General features: G+C 34.5%; 1 protein-coding gene and 1 pseudogene across 1 annotated transcript in view; both read left to right on the forward strand.

The window, feature by feature from the left end:
- The window catches only part of MET (MET proto-oncogene, receptor tyrosine kinase), an 811,679-nt gene that overhangs the window by 340,231 nt on the left and 451,811 nt on the right, over nucleotides 1–19,637 (forward strand). The window lies entirely within an intron of this gene.
- On the forward strand, nucleotides 13,348–14,125 carry LOC126016081 (ribulose-phosphate 3-epimerase-like; annotated as a pseudogene).

Consider the following 19,637-nt stretch of genomic DNA (forward strand, 5'->3'; position numbering starts at 1 on the left):
AAAGAATCAGACATGAGACTAATGAAGTTACAACAGATACTATAGGTATACAAAGGATAACAGAACTATATATGTCTATTTTCAAACAAATTGAACAACATAGGAAAAACAGATAATTATTTTTAGAATTATACAATCTTCCAAGAATAAACCAGGAAAAAATAAAAAATTTAAAAAGACAAATCACAAAATCCAAACAGTAATTCAAGGTTTCCTTAAAAACAAAAGCCCACTTAGGTACAACCATGGAAAGTCATTGGAACTTTGGTGGTGGTGGTGGTGGTGGTGTAGTATAACAATTCTATACATAAGTACCATAAATATTAACAGCATTGAAAATGAATTACTTAAAAATACTAATGGCAGGACTAAGTCAACAGTACAGGGTTAAAGTGCATGCCTTACAAGTGGTCAGTTCTGTATCAATTCTGAGTCAAGCCACTGAGTAGATAGCTGGATATAGTATATACACTCTGATATTGCCCCTGAAAATTATCAGCTATAATCCAAGAAGCAAAACAAAAATACATATATTCCTAAAACCGAATGAATAAGGACAAGAGGAAGTCCTTTTCAGCTTCACCAACTCATGATCCAAGTTGATTTTTAGCCAGCCTAGATCTCCCAAAGATTGCCTTCTGTGTCAGAATTGTCTCTCTGCCCCATGGAAGCACTTGGAAGCATTGCGGCAGATTTCCTCTGAATAACCCAGTTCCTCAGTCTGGAAGGTCACATGTCCCATGGGAAGGAATTGTTGAGGTTGAAGTTTTGCCAGCTAGTACCCCTTTCATCACTGCTTTATTTGAAGACATGGCTTCTCTTGTTCTGTAGCCCAAAATTTCTAGAGAAATTAAAACAAAAAATTTTGAGAAAAATTTTGTCATTTTTTTTTGAAATGAAGAATTTCTAAAAGTTTTTGTTTTCAGTTTAATGTGAATATAGTGGACCATTTGGGTACATAGACACAGTCAGAAGAGATTTTCATTTTTTAATGAGAAGATTGTTTTTTATGATACATCCTATTACTATTTTCATATAAACACTGTGGTTACATGGTTATTAATAATACAGTTGTTTTTTCTTTTCACAGATAAAGTTGTTAATGGTTGAGTTACAGTCACACGATGCACAACAACCTTCACCAGTGCACAGTTTCCACCACCAATATCCCCAGTTTCCCTCTCACTTTCCCCAGTGCTCTGTCCCCTTTCTGTCTCTGGGGCAATATTCAGTTATTTTTCTCTCTGAGAAGATTTTTATTTTTACCTTTTATAATATCTTTATTTAAGCACCATATTACAAACATGTTTGTAGTTGGGTTTCAGTCATAAAAGTACACCCCTTTCACCAGTGCAACCTTCCTGCTACTAATGTTCAATATCCTGTATTCTGTCTTTGCAAGTCTGTAAAAGAAGGACTGCTGTGCATCCTTGGATATCTCTGACCGATGGATAGGGCTAAGAATAATGTTCAATATCCTGTATTCTGTCTTTGCAAGTCTGTAAAAGAAGGACTGCTGTGCATCCTTGGATATCTCTGACCGATGGATAGGGCTTTTCTAAAACAAAATTTTAAGGAGAAGCTTGAAGTGGCTTCTGTAATCAATGGGAACTATCTGGACTATCTGTCATGGGCTAAGAAGAGAAAGGATGGCAGAGTTGCCAAATATTTCTCATCTTTCATCTTTCTTTTTTTTTTTTTTTTTGGTTTTTCGGGCCACACCCGTTCGGTGCTCAGGGGTTACTCCTGGCCAAGCGCTCAGAAATCGCCCCTGGCTTGGGGGGACCATATGGGACACCGGGGGGATCCATCCACGGTCCTGATCCTTGGCTAGCGCTTGCAAAGCAGACACCTTACCTCTAGCGCCACCTCACTGGACCCCTATTTCTCATCTTTCAATAAATGTTACTTGTTTGTTTTTAATCTTTGTTATAAAACCTTAGCTGTTATACATATAAAATTTTAAAATTTGACCTTTGCTTTAATTTGCATCAATGAAGAGGCCAAAACAGCGATATGTTCTAAAATTTAGTTCTTTTTAATGCTTAAAATTGAGTAGATATACTAAGTAAAGATGAACCAAAATAATCTGCTCCTATATACATACTATTTACATAATATTAATATTCTTCATCATCATTGATAGCAGTAGCATTGTATTATTACTGATTATAGCTTTTTGAAATATAGTTTGGTATAATAGTTAATGGCATATCAGATTATTAAAAAGCATGTCCCATTTTGATCTGAACATATTAACTGGAGTATTTTGTTATAAGCCCAAAGACTAAGAGCTGAAAAATAATATGAATGTCAGGTTTTTATTTAACCAAAAACTAATTTATGTTTTGTGCAATTGAATGAGTAACACCTCTCAAAACTGGTCACATATTTGAGAGACATGTAAGAAAAGAGAGCTCTGTACCTCTACAAACTGAAGGTGGCAATTCAGTGTAACATTATTCTGAAGAGCCTAGCAGTGAATATAGTTTAAAATAAGGAAAAAAGAAAAGGAGAAGGCTTCATCTGTAATTTGGAATATTAAATTAAAAGAATTTAAATGACTTTTCTGCATTCACACATTTCTGGTATTTTAACTTTTGTAAAGATAAGCAATTATTCTTTCTAACCACCCATTACTGTGACTCCACTTGACTATTACATTAGAAAACTTGTATGAGCAGCTAGAGCAGAGGAATTCATTCTGAAAACTATGTATCATTACAGTCCATTTCCACAAACTAGTATGATGCATATTAGGATCATCTTGAGCAGTTCACACTAATATGTAGGCTACAAAGCAAACATTTGTGTTTATATTGTGGTTTGTACCAATTCTCTAATTTTTAAAACTAGACATAACTAGGGCTGGAGAGACAGCATGGAGGTAAGGTGTTTGCCTTGCATGCAGAAAGACAGTGATTTGAATCCCAGCATCCCATATGGTATGGTCCCCTGAGCCTGCCAGGAGCAATTTCTGAGCGTAGAGCCAGGAGTAACCCTGGAGCGCTTCCGGGTGTGACCCCAAAACCAAAAATCAAACAAACAAAACCTACACATAACTAGACATAACAGCTATCTGAAATGTGTTTACTTTCTCCTTTTATAACAATTTTCTAGAATGTTCTTTTATTGAATTTGTTTGATTGTTTTTTGGCCACACCCATTTGACACTCAGGGGTTACTCCTGGCTTGGGGGGACCATATGGGACACTGGAGGACCGAACCACGGTCCTTCCTAGGCTAGTGCTTGCAAGGCAAACACCTTACCTCTAGCGCCACCGCTCCGGCCCCTGAAGTATTTTTTGATAATTCTATTATCATTTTGTCATAATAAGTAACATTATTTTGTCATAATAAGTAACATTATCATTCTATTATCATTGTCATAATAAGTAACATGAAATAAGCTATTTTGTGCCTACCAAGGGGACAGGCTTGGAAGAACAGTAAACTGGGAACAATGGTAATGGGGAGATCACACTGGTGGTGGGATTGGGATTGGAACACTGAATGACAGAAACATTTGTATAATGAACAACTTTGTAAAAAGCGATGTTTATATAAATTTATAAAAAATGTTATGAGTTTTTACCTCAAAACTAGATGATAGGGATAAGAGGGCAACTACATCGTTCCACATACCTCCAAAGGGACAGAAACCAAAGAATAAAAAGCAATTAATATTAGCAAGGGTCAAAGGCAGGAATGCAGGTATCAGACTCTGCAGGGATCCGAACATCTAAGTGATAAAACTTTGACAAGTTTGCAATTCAACTGTAAAACCCCTGGCAACTTGAAATCAGCCAGAGAAGAAGTTATTTACTCTAAGAAAATAAAAATAAAATAGCAGAAATAATTACTTTTCTGGAAAATAAAGTTCAATCCACTTTCACATGGAAGGACTAAATTTGGAGATGGATTACAGACTAAAATGAGTCAAATTTAAAGTACTATGAAAAAAGTAAAAACAGAAGCTAGAGAAAAATACATCAGATAGGATGCTTGCTTTGCACTTAGAAGAGTGGGTTTCGTGAGTTTGCCAGGACTAATTCCTAAGTGCAAAGCCAGGAGTAACTCCTGAGAACCACTGGGTGTGGCCCCAAAAACCAAAAAGGAAAAAAAAAAGCATTCAAATGGCAAAAGTCACAAATAATTTACAAAATACAAGCAAGATATCAAAATGAATGTAGATTCCTAATGGCATCAGATTTTGAGATAGTAGAATTAAGTCAACATTAGTTAGTATGTCAAGGATATTATGAAAAACTGCTTGCAAAAGTTACAAAGTTTTGGGGAATGGAGTGATAGCACAGCAGTAGGGGCCAACCCAGGATCAATGATGATTCAAATCCCAGCATCCCATATGGTCCACTGTGCCTGCTAGGAGTGATTTCTGAGCACAGAGTTAGAAGTAACCCCTGAGCACTAACCTGTGTGGCCCAAAAAAACAAAAAAAAAAGTTACAAACTTTTCTTTGACAATATGACATGAATATGTACATTTATGAATTTATCTTAATAAAATATATTTAAAAAGTTTTATTTAGAACATTGTAATAAATAATAAACTAAGTTCTGGTTTACTTAATAAAATATGTACACACTAATGGTGATCTAGAAAGATGTTCATTTAAATTGGAGGGAGAGGCATAGCTGGATCAGGGGTCATTCTAGGCAGAGTTCAGGGTGCCAAAGATCTAAAATGAGTCAGTCACTAGCAACCCTGGACTCACTCTACTTGCAGTACTATCCAGCCCCTAATTAAATTTTGAAAGTCTTAAATGGGATTACAAAATAAAAATTGAACATAAGTGAAGGAAGGAGATCCACTCTAACTTCAGATCCTTCTCCTCCAGGAACCACTATTATGTTATTTTCTAATTTGATCTAATTTGGTAGTTCTTCCTTCTGGTTAAATTTCTAATTCAATGACATCTTCCAGTACCATATCTGAAATTCTGAGTTAAGAAAATAAATGTGCCAGTTTGAATTCACTTTGGCTAAAGGAAGCAGCTGCGAGTGATTTGTAGTAGTAGTAGATTTAGCTGCCATTACCTACGCCAGAAATCTGAAATGTGTTTTCATAAAATTTAACAGAACTTACTTTAGATTATAATGCAACAATCTTTATTTATCACCAACTACTTAACAGCATAAATTTTTTAAGCAGGGTTTTTAAAATAAAATAAACTTTTTAAACTACATAATTTTCTTACCAGTGACAACACCTGGAGTTCCACACTTCTAAGGCTCTATATTTCATCTTAAGAAGATTTAAGTTAACACAACTGTATTTTTAAGTATAAAATTTTTTCACAGTTTGCTCAATATTTAGAAGATTTTAGAAAGTATTTTATTTCACTAAGATGGCCATATGACCATTATATCACCCTAATCTTATCTGAAGGCAACCTACAAATATTCAGAATAGAGAAGAATATTAAGGAACATAAATATGTAAAGTATAACCATTGTGCAACATTACTATGTACTTGTTGGATAACTTGTTTCAGCTAATGTTTCATTTGATTACTAATGCTTTAAACAAAAACACATTATATGACTAACAGACAAGCAATCCCTTGATTAAATTTTTGTTGTGATATTATTTAAAAACTTTATAGAAGCTTCATAGAATTAAATATCAAAAAATAATTCTGTGCATAAGAATAATTTTGCATGTATACTGAAGACCATGAAAACCAAGTAATAGTATAGATGCTGGTTGGTTGTGACTCTTCTCCAGATTAAAGTCTTGAATCTCAACTTGACAAGCTACTTAAATATTTCTGTTCTAACTTTTCTCATATAAAAAATTAAAGTGACAGTAATGCCTACCTGAAAAGTGGTAGGGTGATTAAATAATAAGTATATATGAAGTACTCAAAATACTTACAAACACATAAAAAGTGTCATTTAAAAAATGGACACAATGATGATATTTGAGAGAATAAGCAATCAGATTTAGGATAAACTTAAACCATGTTTAACACAGATGAAGAATAAAACCAGGAGATCTCTTTTCTAATATTAAAAAAGATATATCCTGAGGTCTGTGTGTAGTAATGCCTTTCCTAATGTGTCATACTGACATGGACTTTAGTGCCTCAATGTTTTTCACAGGATCTAACCCCTGAGAGTTAGTTAAGATTGGATGATAGATTAACTGCTACCAAAGAACATCTCATTATTAATGGTGAAGTCTCCCACATAGTAACTCAACAGAAAGGAATGGGATTGGAAATTATTTTCACTTTTATATGTAATATTTTTCTTTTGCATCGCTGCTTAAAACCCATTATCATCTTGCCTCTTGAAAGAGACCCAATAGATTATGTATCTTTATTGCTGGTACTTCTTATTATTGAACAACTGAAAATGCCAGGCTGAACTTTAGCACTGTCATTCTAATTCAAGTTTTAAATACCACATTGCTACAGGAAAATACTTGACATATGAGGAAGAAAGTGGTTCCTATATTCATCTTAGATTTGATTTTATGGCTGAATGAATTATACTCATTGCCTCACATCCGTTTAAAAGACCTGCTTGTGGAATAAGGATATTTGTTGTTTAATTGAGGATTCTCTTGAAAATTTATGTAAACTGCATTGACATTTTATTAAATACTTCAGTTCTGTGACTCACCAAGGACCCACCTCCCTTTTCTACTACTTCTATTGCTCCTGAAAACTTTTCATAGTCGCTACCTGCTTATAGAACAATACTGATGAGAACAGATGGAGTGGAGAGAGTTAGAGGATACCAAATAATTTAAGTACTTACAGGGATATTTTCCCTTTCTTTTGAGAAACAGCAGTATTGGAATTAAGTAGTATTTACCTCTTTCATTGGTGAATGGCCTTTTTTAAATTCCTTCTCAATGTCCCCTCTTTCCTGCAGTCTTTCAACCCCTCCCTATAAAATTAGTAATACCCCCACTTTTTTAAAATAAAAAAGCATATAAACACCTTCTAAAAGTAGCTGACAGCTGACACATTGTGTCACTGTTATCTATTCCATATCCGCCCTCACTAGAGTATGGTAACTGGTTCTTTTTTGTTGTTTGTTTGTTTGTTTTCTTTTTCAGGCCACACCCGTTTGATGCTCAGGGGTTACTCCTGGCTAAGCGCTCAGAAATCGCCCCTGGCTTGGGGGGACCATATGGGACGGCGGAGGGGGGTGGGATCGAACCGCGGTCGCGATCTTTCCTTGGCTAGTGCTTGCAAGGCAGACAGACATCTTTTTTTTTTTTTTTTTTTTTTTTTTTTGGTTTTTGGGCCACACCCAGTGACGCTCAGGGGCTACTCCTGGCTATGAGCTCAGAAGTCACTCCTGGTTTGGGGGACCATATGGGACGCTGGGGGATCGAACCGCGGTCCGTCCAAGGCGACCGCAGGCAAGGCAGGCACCTTACCTCTAGCGCCACCGCCCGGCCCCGCAGACAGACATCTTACCTCTAGCGCCACCTCGCTGGCTCCGTAACTCATTCTTACTTGTCTTTGTATCTCAACAGTCCCTGCCTACATACAAGTATAGCAGTGAATATTGGTCAAACGCTTTGACTAGAACCCAACTGAAAATTAACTACATTTAAACCAACAATGAAATCCAAGGTTTCTTAATCTCTCCACTAGCTTTGCTTTATATAGTCTTTTCTTATTTCACAGCAGAAATAAAAATACTAAAACTGAACCTTTTTTTGAAGAGGGGGGTCACACCCGGCAGTGCTCAGGGTTTACTCCTGGCTCTGCACTCAGAAATCTCTCCTGGCAGGGACCATATAGGGTGCCAGGATTCGAACCATCGTCCTTCTGCATGCAAGGCAAATAAATGCCTTACCTTCATGCTATCTCTCAGGCCCCAATTGCGCCTTTTTTAATGCTATTTTCATACTTTGTTGTAAAGGTGAATTATGTTCATAGGATGATAAGGAGAGAAATGCTAATCATCTTCCCTAATTACACTCCTTCTTTCTCTCCAGTTCTGTCTGTCATTTACTAATACTTTTGGAGAATTTGTTATGTATAACACTAACACCAAGAACACAGATTTTAGTCTTCAAGGCTGTCACTTAGCAGGGGCTGAAAATGTTCTATAAAAACCATACAAAGGAGCAACTACATGGTACCCTAAAATATTAGGGAAAGAATGGCATTATCCTTTCAATGCTTTGAATTCTAGGGCTCATTATCTAAACAAATATAGCTGAATTATTTGCATATAACTTCAGAAATAAAGTTGGCAAGCAAAAAAAATTTATTTTAAAAATGTTATGTGCTATTTAAAATATACCATATAAAGAAATTAATGTTGGGGTCAGAGTGTTAGGGCATTTGTCTTGCATGCTGTCAACCTAGATTCAATTCCTCGTATCCCATATGGTCTCCTGAGTCTACAAGGAGCAATTCCTGAGAAAAGAGCCATCAGAAATAATCCCTGAATATAGCCAAATGTGGCCTAAAAAAAAAACAAAATAACAAAATAACTTTAAAAATAAATTAATGAACAATAAAATATATTTCTGAATTATGCCTTTAATACTGTACTATATTCATTCAGTTCAGGGAATTAATATAGGCCTTAGGTCTTGCACCATATTTGATCTCTTGCTCTGCATAGTACCCCAAGGATTGCAGGGTACTCCCAGCAATGCAGGACTTGAATACCAGAATCTTGGTCCTCTAATTGAATCATTTGGACCCACAAGTAGTGACACCAGGATTCCTGAGCACTATTTGTGGGCCCCTTAAAATTCTATTCTTTCACATAAATTGGATATATACAATATGCCCAGAAATCTTGCTTTGTAATGCAAAATTCCAGTAAATTACAAAACTATAAAATTTTCATAGTTTAATGATGTATTTTTTCCTGAGAAATTCATTTCTTTTTTTTTAATTTTGGCTTTTGGGTCATATTTAGTGTGTTTACTCCTGGCATTGTGTCAGAAATTATTCCTTGGGGACCATATGGAATGCCAGGGATCGAACCCGGGTTAGCCACATGCAAGGCAAATGCCCTACTCACTATGCAACCTCTCTAGCCCTGAGAAATTTGTTATTTTTTAAGATTTTATTTAAAAATTACATATTAAGGCTGTAGAAATTATAGAGGACTTAAAGTGCTTTCCTTATATGCAGTCAACTTAATTTTAATTTCCATAACTGCATATATTCCCTGTGTCCTAACAGATTTGATCCCTGAGCAATGTCAAATATGGTTTCAAAATCCATTGTTCCTTAAACAGTTAAATGGGTAGTTTGAAGAAAGTCAGTTATTTATAAATGTATCATTTCCAAATCTAATACTAAGTAAGCTATCTAAAATGAGGGCCTGTGCTATCTATTGATAGCATGAGTGAATGCAAGTCTAACCATTAGAAGTCACCCTTCAGCAATCATAGATGCAAATAGGGACACCTGTATGAGTTTGGGTCCAGAGTCTACTGGCAGAGAAGGACCTTCTGATCCTTGATTTCAGCCCATCATCATCATAGTCATAACTAAGGGAGGAAGCCAGGAATAGGATCCCTCCACCATCTACATTTCTTTCCTTTCTTCATTAGTATACTGTGCCAGTACTGTTAAATCTCTGATCTACAAAAATTCTCATTTTTGTAAATGCAATAAAATTCTACTCTAGGTTTAGCTTACAAGTATGTCTAAATATATTTGCTTCAAAATTTTATATAAGAGCACCTGATTAAAAAGCTATGTAGTAAGAGTTTGATTGTAAGAATGAATGTTAACTCATTATGATCAATTTATCTTGAATGCCTGTTCACACATCATAAGTCTTTCTCAAGAAAAAAAAAAGCTTTCTATTAGGCATTATTTTGGCTATACTCAGAACTATCTTAAGAGCATTTGTCTTCATTTATATTTTATAGATAACACTTCCAGGAATCCCTCTACTTCTGTTTATTCTTTTGTTCTAAAAAGACACATCCCTCTATTGTCTTATTTTATATTTTATTTTAATTTAGTGTCTAAAAAGACACATGGCTCTTTGATACCATGTTCACCATCTCTGTAAATTGTTAAACTAGAATAAATTTGTATTGGAGTAAGGTCAAAAACTAATGACTGGTGTCCCTATAAAACGAGAAGATAGAGTTATCCAAAGAACTCCAAATATTGCCAATAACTACGAGAAGCTGGCAAGAAGCCGGGCTGCTTTGAAAGGAGCAGTGGCCCAATGTTTGCTTGGTGGTGGCTTAATTTAAGATTTTCAGTCCTGTGACTGTGAGAGAACATACTTCTGTGATTTTATCACCCCATATGTGATAGTTTGTTGTGGCATTCCAAGGCATTACTTAAGTGGTCTTATCCTAAATGGACTGAACTTTAAGATGTGACTCAATGCTGTAGTATGGAAGTGATTCTTTGGTTTTGTGATATTTACTCAGAAATTTACTAAAGAGGCATCATTATAAAGAGGAAAGCATCTGTTATAGCTGATTTCATGAGTCAACTGTATGGGTCATGGGGCTCAATTATTTGATTATTGTTCTATGAAGATGTTTTCAGATGTGATAATCACAATTAAAGTTGTAGACTGATAAGCACACTTTTCCATTTCCAGTCTGAGTGACCCACATCTGATAACTGAAGGCCTGAAGAAAGCAAAGATTGCTCCTTGCCTGAGTGGGATGCTCATGCCCAACTGGAACACTGGGTTCCTTTATCTCTGTCTTTGGACTCAGTGAAACATTGGCTCTTCCTAGGTTTCCAGATTTCTGACTTATCCTGTAAATTTAAATTTTCCAACTTCCAAATGATTTAAATGAACCAATAGATTTTATAATTAATTTTATATGTAGTATATATGTTTATACATATATACACTCAATATTCTCAATATTTTCTGGTGTGCCTAATATTAGCTGTGCCTAATAAATTAAAATCTGCCTTTGTCACAGTTACCAACAACTAGAACATGATTGGTACACTAGTTTTTTATTTTGTGAGAAAGTCTTACACTCGTATGTAAAATTCTTATAGGAATTGACCTATGGGCTCTGTAACTTCATGGTACCCATAACTCTGGTTGTTGCTCTACCTTTTCATCAATTTCGTTTTCTCTCCATCCCTCAGTGTGGTAGTCTCTAGTCTAACATCTGGTACCACATCTCTGACCAACTTTCATTAGCAATTTTATTCCAATACATTATTTTGAATAATTCTATATGCTGACTACTCATGAATCTTTATCTCAAGACCACATCTCTCTTCTAGGTTCCCAACATAGACACAGAAATTTTTTATTTTGTTTTGTTTGGGGGCCACATCCAGCAGCACAAAAGGGTTACTCCTTGGCTCTACACTCAGAAATAGTTCCTAGCAGGCTCGGGGGAACATATGGGAAGCTGAATATTGAACCCAAGTTGGTCCTGGGTTGGCTGTGTGCAAGGCAAACACCTTACCTGCTGTGTTTTATTGCTCCAGCCCTGACACAGAAACTTTAAATAATTATTCACTATGTAGTATTAGTAAATATAATTTAATAATTCAGTTTTCTGCTTGCCCTAATCACTAATGGGTGTAACATCCATATACCATTGTACAAACCAGAAATCTTATCATTTCTAGATTCTCCATCATGAACCAGACTGACTAATCACTAATTTCTATTGATTTCAACTCCTAAATATTTCTAAACTCAGCCCATATAATTCACATAGGGAGGCATAGAAACAGGATATTTTTTCATGAAAGGAAACATATATGGAATCCTGTGCATTTCTAAGGAAATTACTGATATAAATGGATTGGGGGGCATAAGATTCAGTGTGCATATTTTCCAAGTTCATTATGCAACAAGAGAGCAAAGACAGGTTTTCATAATTTTATATAACACTTTACTGAGGAAAAAGGTCACATATGTTTGCTTTATATTACAAAACTGTCTTACTTTACCACTTATACTCAGATCAGATTATTTAAGTATTGTAATTCCAGTCTTTTGATAGTATAATAAGGGTGGGCTGGGACTGGAGCAATAACACAGTGATAGGGTGTTTGCCTTGCATGTAGTTGACCAGGGTTTGATTTCTGGCATCCATATGGTCCCCCAAGCCTGCCAGCAACGATTTCTGAGTGCAGAGCCAGAAGTAACCCCTGGGCAGTGCCAGGTGTGGCCAGAAATCCAATAATAATAATAATAATAATAATAATAATAATAATAATAATAATGGTGGAATAGTGATATTAAGCATAAAACAGGAAAATAAACAATTATTCTTTTGCATTAGGAAAACTGAGTTATTATTCCTAATTTTTATTATCTAGAACAGCAAAATCTATCATGCATTTTATTCCCTTCAATGAAATGATAATAAAATTCATATGATTTATAAATATGTTACTAACATTTGAAAAATGCATCTTGAGTCCAAAATATTTATAAATAGGTACTTTGAGAGAGCTCAGGGAATACATTTTATTTAATTGGTTCTCAAACTTCCCCTGCTAAATAAGCCAGCATGCAGTTAGCCAATGGCAAGTTTTCACAATAGTTTAACAGGCAACTTGAAGGCAACTGAATCATTCATTACACCAATGCTACAGCTTTCTGCCTTTCTGATTTGTCATTCATTATTATAGATACCACTGACTCTTTGAAAAACACACTTCTTTTTGTAAATATTAACTTAATGAAATGCCCAAATTGAAAAAGAAATGAGATTTCAAAAATTAGCTCTAAACGTTTTTTTTTTTAATTTCTGAGATTTAGAACTGCAATTCTCAGAGCCAGGACTCTGAGTAATCTAAAATAGGAACTGGCAATAGAGCTTTGCCAGCTGTTACACATTTACCCGCCCAGCTACATTCCCCCTAGGCTGAAGAGTTATAAAGGGCTACTCTTAACCTTATTTGGAGTAAAATTTATACCATTCATACAACAGGATTGTCTTGTTGGTTTTTTTTTTATTTCATTTTCATTTTATTTATTCAGTATATTAAAATCATATTTCTCTACTTTCTGTCATACTTTAGGATCTAAGAAATGTTACCATTGTAACACTGAAGATGAAAGAGTGACCTACTTGCTTTTAATAATTATGAGATAAAACTTAATCTGTGAGAAAATAAAAGTTTATAGGAGCAGTTATGACATTTAAGTTTCTCAATTTTTAGAAACTTTTCTTAGAAAAGAAACAATGTTTTCTTAGAAACAATTATAAATATTAAAAAAGTGTGTTGGGAACCTCCGAACTACTCCATTCTGGGAGACTATTGGAAAAAATTCACTGGAAATTTCATTGAAAATAATTCAGCCTATTTAGCTCTCATGGGTTAACAAGCATTTTCTAATTTTTTATCTAGAATGTTAAGGGTCAATGCCTTCCACCATTCATATAAGAATACATTCTCGAAAAACACTGAGCCCAAGTGGGGTGACGCCTTCATCTTCCCAAGGATTAGTGGACAAAGTCGCTTCTGGAACTAACACCCTGGCGTCTGGTTGCAAGATTGGCCCATCCATCTTCAACAGCAACCTGGCCAGGTTAGGAACCAAGTGCCTCCAGGTGCTGAATTCCAGAGCTGACTATCTTCACCTAGATGTAATAGACATGTTATAGACCGGCGTTTTATTCCCAACATCACTGTTGGTCATTCTATAGTAGAAAGTTCCCCAAAGCAACTAGGCCAGGACCCCTTCTTTGTTATGCACATGATGGTGTCCAGATGGAACACTGGGTAAAGCCAATGGCTAATCAATATAACTCTCTCAGTGGAGGCCACTGAGAAGCTAGGCGGGCTTTAATTAAATATACTCGGGAAAATGGAGTGAAAGTTGGCCTTGCCGTCAAACCTGGAACTACAGTTGAGTATTTGGCCCCACGGGTTAATCAGATAGAAATGGCCTTGGTTATGAAAGTGGAACCTGGTGTGGAGGGCAAAAATTTATGGACAATATGATGCCAGACATTCACTGGTTGAGGACTCAGTTTCTGTCTTTGGACATAAAGGCCATGGTAGCGCAGGTATCCAGAGTCAGGAGCTAACAAGATTGTTTCTGGTTGTGCCATTATGAGGAGTAAAGATCCCAGATCTGTGATCAATCTGTTCAGAAATGTTTGCTCAGAAGCTGCTCAGAAAGGCTCTCTTGATTGATAAAACCACAAGGAATCTGTATTTTCTTAGAAATTTTTCTTTCTACTGGAAAATAAAAGTATTGACTACCAATCATAATCACAGTTGAGACAATGATGCATTTCTGAGCAAATAATTCATTCCGGTGACTAAAATCTGTTACACAGTATGTTCTCCAAAAGGTTAGAAATTGGCATGTACAACTACTTTTAAGTGATGAAATTTAGATTAGTGTGGTAAAAATGTCATTTTTACTGGTAGGTTTGATCTTTATAAGGATAACAATATGGCTGTATTAAGATTTATTACAGTTATGTGTTAATGTCTAAGGAAGACTTATAATCTATGATGAGACAATGTTTTTCTGCCTTTCTAAATATATTCAGTTGTTCGTTTTCCAAAAGCAAAAGAACTGCTTGTTTTTTCTATTCCTTATTGTTTTCTTATTTGTGAATATGTATGATAATATCAGAAATCTGTTTGGATTTCAATGAGGTGAATTTCAAACTATCTTTTTCATTTTGCACCTAATATTTGATATATATAAACTATGAAAATTATGAATCTCAGATATCTTCAAATAATCTGCTCAAAATACAAGCCCAAATTTTTATCTTTGTTAGTTTTGTTGAAGAGACAGTTATTCAGTGGATATCCTTTTCTTAGTTGCATTTACTACTCTTTAAGGATATGAAATAACTGTGTAACTTTAAATAGAAAAGTAATGAGGCTTCTGTTTGGAAGAAATATTGATTAAATTCGAATTCATCCTTTCCAATTATTTGATGTTAGCAAATCAAAACCAGATTATTTTAATTTTTGTTAACTGATTTTTACATTGATTGTAATACCATGCAAGGTTGTATTGAGGATTAACAGTGATAATATTGTAAGTTTTGTGGTTTAGGGTCATATTTTCTGAGGGGGGCATATTAGAGGTGTTCAAGATTTATTATTTCTGACTCTGGTCATCAGTATTCACTACTGGCAGGCTCGGAGAATCTTGTTGAACCCAGGTCCTATCCAAAATAATATCACTCTGGCCCCTAATTTTATGGGGTTTTTTTTTTGAGGTTCTAAATTTTTTTATGTAATATTACTAGATTTATAAATCATTCTAAGACTCTTATAGTACAAGTATTCATACCTACAAGGAATAAGTATTTATATAGTATTTATTTCTAAAAGATAACCAATAAGTTTATTTTTTGGAAAGGATTAAGGATTGCATAGTATTCTGATTTGTACCCTTTTTTTTTTTTTTTTACAAATGTATCTTTAGAAAATGGATTAGGTAAACTAGTCTTAACTTTTGGCAGAACCAGATAGATGAGAATGTTCTAGAACTCTGAATTTTTGATCCCACCCTACAAAAGGATCAATAAATATTTTCCAAATCCAAGAAACACCAGATTAGGCTAAAAGATAAAATTGTGTTCCAGATTACACTTCAACAACAAATATGTATCAGTTACTTAATTCTTTTAAAAGTCTCACTAGGTCACAAGTATGACAGATAGCAGAACCAGTGTCGTTAAATTTCTTGGGCTACTACGAGTTTTGAGGAATAAGATTTGTAAAGTAAGACAGAAAAAGAGCATATGCTGGAGATCTTGATCTCCTCTCCCCACCTCTATATTAGAAGGTAAACTTGGTTAATGTTTAAATTTAGCTTTTAAAAAATTGTGGGGCAGGAGATATAGATAGCTTAATGGGCTGAGGCTATGCTTTGGATATTGGAGATCCGGGTTCAATCTCCAGCACAATCTCTGAGCACCAAATGTGACTCATATCAGACAAAAAATAAAAAGAAAAGGTTGTTTTATAAATATGTGGTATTTAATCAAATCAGATATCACAAAGTGTACAGAAATAACTTTAAAAAAACTTACACAGATTAAATTATCAGACATGACAGAAAGAGTTGAGACTATTTCCCTGGACAACTTGAATTTGTCTGACTTAGTGTTTTTTTAATGATGCATAATAAACTACAAGCAAAAATTTGTCGATATTGAATTTAAATTTTTTTTCTCCTTAAAAGGACCAAGAAAAATTTACGAGCCCTATCAAAAACAGTGTCAAACTCCCAGATTAGGCTACATGGCCAGGATTGTCAGTTAAAGCTTGTTTAGCCATTTTGTTTTTCTTTTTGTTTTTGGGCCACACCCTGCGGTGCTCAGGGTTTATTCCTGGCTATCTTCTCAGAAATAGCTCCTGGCAGGCACGGGGGACCATATGGGACTCCGGGATTCGAACCAACCACCTTAGGTCCTGGATCGGCTGCTTGCAAGCCACTGTGCTATCTCTCCGGCCACTTGCTCAGCCATTTTTACAAAAGAAAATAACAATTTGTGTAAATTGACTTCAACTTTATTTATATAGCAAAAAATTATGTATTTTCTTTGAGATGAATTCTATTACTATACACTCAAGTATCCAGTATTGTAGCATTATCCTTTAAAAATTTTATTTCTTATAATAGGATACAAAATGAATGCTCAATTGAGTAAACTTATGGAAAGGAATGACCAAAGTAACTAGAAATATATTTTTATATTTACAGGACTTTACTGTTATGACTTATTTTTAAATTGGTTTATGTCTTCAAGAGATACATAAATCAGATAGATAAAATGCATAGTTTCAAATATATCAATCAATATTTAACACTCCTTTGTTTATCTTAGTCGGTTAGGCATAAATAGGAAATAAGCCTGTGTTTCAGCCCAACAGAACAGTGATTTTGAATAAAGAAATACTGTGTTATCTGTATCAAATATTCATAAATAGCTTCTACTACTGTTAAATATGATTTAGAATTTGTATACATGTATATATACTTTATACATACACTTGTATATCCTACTATATTTGAGACAATTTTAATGAATTACTATGAATATAGTAATATAGAAGAGTTATCATTTCATGTATGTATGTACAGGTGTTAAGTGATGAAATTTGACATCAAACTGTAGCAGTTGATTTTTGATGCTTGTGATTAGCATAATAAATGCATACAAATGATTAGCACATGTCTGTTGGTGAAAAGGCTGTGTAAAAAGAGAAGAGAGATATACTTTGCCTATTTTATAAACAGTATAAAATAGAATTATATGCATACATGCTCTTACTCTGGGATTGTGACTTGAGGGATGAAGGTAGAGACTGGCAAGAGGGATTTCCCCCCTACCTTCCCTTTCCATTTAGTTGTATAGTTTTATTATTTTGATCCCTGTCATTTATTTTTTTAAACATAAGTAAGTCCCAAACCAAAGGTTCTGTAATCCATTCCATCTGTGTGACTTTTTAGATGGTGACTATTTTCTGATGTACAGGTATAGAAGACTTCATCAGGTAAAACTGGGCTTGATCTTTCAGTCTCATGTTTTTTGTCTTGTTGTTGTATTCATCAGTTGTGTATTCATCCTTCAGTGGAAAAGTCCATCATTCCCAGCACAAAGACTAAAAAACAAAAAACATTTTCAATTAAGTTTCAACCATTTTAAAATAAATGTATAATATGGAAATGTCAATTTTAGTTACCATTTATCATCATCTATACATAAAAGTATACATTTTTATTTTGAGTCTAAATAGCAAATCAAAATATATATACTCAATTGTTTAGCAATTGTTGGGAATTAATGCTTTTTCTTTTTTTTCTGGCCACACCCGTTTGAGGCTCAGGGGTTACTCCTGGCTAAGTGCTCAGAAATTGCCCCTGGCTTGGGGAAACCATATGGGACGCTGGGGGATCAAACCGTGGTCCTTCCTTGGCTAGCGTTTGCAAGGCAGACACCTTATCTCTAGCGCCACCTCGCCAGCCCCAGGAAATTAATGCTCTTATTAAGTATAGTTGACAAAGGTATTATATTACTTTCATAAGTCCAACATTCTGTTTTTATAATTGTATACAATATAGTTCTCATAGTATTTTCCATCCATCCTTTGTAATTTCTTTAATAGCAGTACTCTATTTTCCTATTGTCATCATTCTGTGTGTTACATCTCTTTGACAGATTTTATAGTAGATAATTTAAACGTTTTAATCTACTGTCTCTGGTAACCACCAATCAATTTTGTGTATCTGAGAGTTTTATTATAAATTCTCCATGTAAAATAAATTATGTATTTAATTTTTTAGATTCTATGTGTAAATAAAATCCTATACTTTTTTAGAAAAAAAAGAATAATTTTTTTATAAATGGAATGTCCCTTTCATTCGCTGCACCCACTTCAAAACAAAATTCAACTTCAAATCAGCAACTGAAAATTTCTACTCATCCTATTGTGCTTCAAATGTAATTATACTAAGTGATGACATCTATTCATTAATTTATATAATAATAGGTTTGACACATTTCTATAGGTCACCAAATATTTACACTTTCTTTCCAAGGTCAATGGGGGTAAAAAATACTTGGACTTAATAATATATTTAAAATAACTTAGTGTGGGGCTGGAGAGATAGCATGGAGGTAGGGTGTTTGCCTTGCATGCAGAAGGACGGTGGTTCGAATCCTGACATCCCATGGTCCCCCGAGCCTGCCAGGAGCGATTTCCGAGTGTAGAGCCAGGAGTAACCCCAAAGCACTTCTGGCTGTGACCCCAAAACCAAAATAAATAAATAAAATAACTTAGTGTATAAATGTGAATATAAAGGTGGTATTAAGGCCTCAGTTGATGTTTTTAAAAGAATAGATATTTAAAATATGTAGAGATTAAAATTTTATAGTTGTTATTTTATTTTAGGGTCTTATAAAAGTAGAACCAGGCAAATTCTGAAACATCAAGGTATTAGATGAATATTTGAATATTTTTAAAGCTATGTTTTCAAACTTATAACTTAAGAAATTAAATTTATTAAAATTAACAGCAAGCTCCCTCATCTGATCATCTGAAAACCATACTTTATTGTCTGAGGAAATAAAACATAATTCAAAAGTCTTTCATAGCACAAAGGCACATAGTCTTTCCCTTGAAATCAGAAGCTAAAATGATGAGCACTGAAGTCGGAAGGATTCTCCAAAAAGAAATTGTATTAGCATGAAGCAAGATTATTTTTAAACTATAAAGCAGTAAAACATGTCATAAGGCAAGTTGAAATACCTTATCACACTCCCCACACTTCCTGCCCAATGAGCAAGAAAGACAGAGGATTGAAGGTAACATTACACAGTAACAGAAGATTAAAACATACAATTCCTTTTATGTATATGACTTTTACACCATGTATCTTTGACCCTAGAATATCTTCATGCAATAAATTGCATATCTTTATAAGGTATTTCACATGTAGATGGTAACTTACTTATAAATTAATTCCTGTACTATGGAGACTGTACCTGACGTTTTAACCTAGGGGTCATTCCTCAAATTTCTAAATATGTTTGGTGTATTTCTCTCAATTGGTCACAGCTCTGAGAAGAATGGAAGACTGAGATATTCTTGCAAGTCCTCAATAAAGTATGAAGTCAGCTATCTAAAGCTTAACTTCAAATGTGAGACAATCCTAGTAAATGTTCTT

This window comes from Suncus etruscus, chromosome 1 (assembly GCF_024139225.1).
Source record: "Suncus etruscus isolate mSunEtr1 chromosome 1, mSunEtr1.pri.cur, whole genome shotgun sequence".
In the NCBI taxonomy this organism is placed as follows: Eukaryota; Metazoa; Chordata; class Mammalia; order Eulipotyphla; family Soricidae; genus Suncus; species Suncus etruscus.